The sequence below is a fragment of the Theobroma umbraticum genome, unplaced genomic scaffold (genome assembly GCF_002168275.2).
Source record: "Theobroma umbraticum cultivar Fairchild unplaced genomic scaffold, ASM216827v3 scaffold_51.0, whole genome shotgun sequence".
Taxonomy (NCBI): domain Eukaryota; kingdom Viridiplantae; phylum Streptophyta; class Magnoliopsida; order Malvales; family Malvaceae; genus Theobroma; species Theobroma umbraticum.
The window spans coordinates 1,822,038-1,823,670 of NW_018397260.1; the positions used below are offsets into that span (position 1 = coordinate 1,822,038).

The 1,633-nt window shown below is 39.1% G+C and overlaps 1 protein-coding gene across 1 annotated transcript in view; it reads right to left on the bottom strand.

The window, feature by feature from the left end:
* LOC110416404 (uncharacterized) overlaps positions 1-1,633 on the bottom strand; it is a 32,005-nt gene that overhangs the window by 8,091 nt on the left and 22,281 nt on the right. The gene's annotated exons all lie outside the window — the stretch shown is intronic.

Here is a 1,633-nt window from a genome sequence, read left to right on the forward strand (position 1 = left end):
CTCATGGCCTGCTCCAGCAGAGACACAAAGAACTTTGGAGTGCTTCTTGAGGAGACCCATTTTGTACAGTTGGGTGAATAATTGAGTAAAGGAAGAGACCTGGGTGATCCAAGACTTGGAGGTCCAGAGGCGGGTATTCTTCTTGGGAAGAGGGAGGTAGTGACGTGGGGAAGAGTCACAGGTAGATTTGGGGAATCTAGCATGAGGCTTTAGGGTAGTGTTGTGTGGGATGCAGGTTTCTGGGGTTTGGAGGAAGAGGAAGAGGAGAGTAATTGTGGCTATGGTGACTGATACAAGTGACACTTTGTTTAGGAATCTCTGTATGTGCCGCTCCATTTGGGTTTTCTCTGTGATGAATTTTTTCACCCTGTTTGTGCGTGATAGAGGGCTTCTTTATTTTTGTTGTTTTGGCCTTTCCTATACCCTTCTGCGGGTTAATCACAAAATATTGTGCTTTTGTATTATCGGTGTCAGTGTGCAGCACACTTGTATTGAACTGAAGCCAATGTACGTGACTATCTTGTGTTTATTGCACTTTAATGTATTGGTAAACTGCGAGACAAGAAGCAATACATGGAGATATGGTTAGACAAAATGTACAGAACAAATGTATTTCTCAAAAGTCCAAAAAATGGCAACTATTAGAATATGCTGGTAACTAGGCTTGGGGGCGGAGTGTCCTGCACCACCCACAACCTCTGCCAAAAAAGAAAAAAAAAACCAGAAAAGCAAAGAAAAAGTAACAAGAAAATGCCCTCAGATCTCATAGCTTCGATTGACCATATGTGGTATGTTGCCAATGGCATTCATTAAAAGCCTTTATACACCAACCACCAACACCCACACACAGACACACACAGACATGCACACGGCCACAAATACACAACACACCCACGTAGACACTCACCAATGGCATATATAGATTATTAGTGAATAATCCACATAACCACTCAATAAATTAATTTGTCCATAGGGCAAAAAGGATATAAATACCCAAACAATGCAAATAAAGTGATATTCATGAAAGTAAAGTAACCAATCAAATGTCTTTAAAAATGGGTTCCAGAAGAGTCATGTGAAAGAGAAAGATGTTGGTGTACAAGAAAAAAGAAGGATTTGGGTCCATGTTGTCATATATGCTACTATTCATGTAACAGGGCATCTTCAGGTATAATAAAGTGCCACCTAAAAGCAAGATATAAATACCTTTAAACCAAAGCAAAAGAAAAAACATGAAGCCTTATTTTCGTCTAGCAGCCATAAAAACGGTCAAATTGAGAAGAATAAAGGAAGGTGGTTTGAGAGTGCAACAAATGAGCAGCCATGGGTCATGCCTGTGGCCTTTAGGATCAGAATGCTGAAAAGTGTGATATCCTACTCTTACCGTGCAGCCAAACTAAATTTGAAAGCAGTAGAACTGAACTTAAACAGCCTGCAAATTGTTAAGTCAAAAACCTCAAAACATATTAACTCTCGATACAACACAAAAGATAAAGAATCTAAAATGTTCTCCGGGGTCAGAACTGATACTTCTAACAATATACAGAGAGTGAAGCTATAAGTTTTAAGGAAAAACTATTCTACAGCCACTATTAGTATTATGCACAGTAAAAGGACAATATAATAATAATAA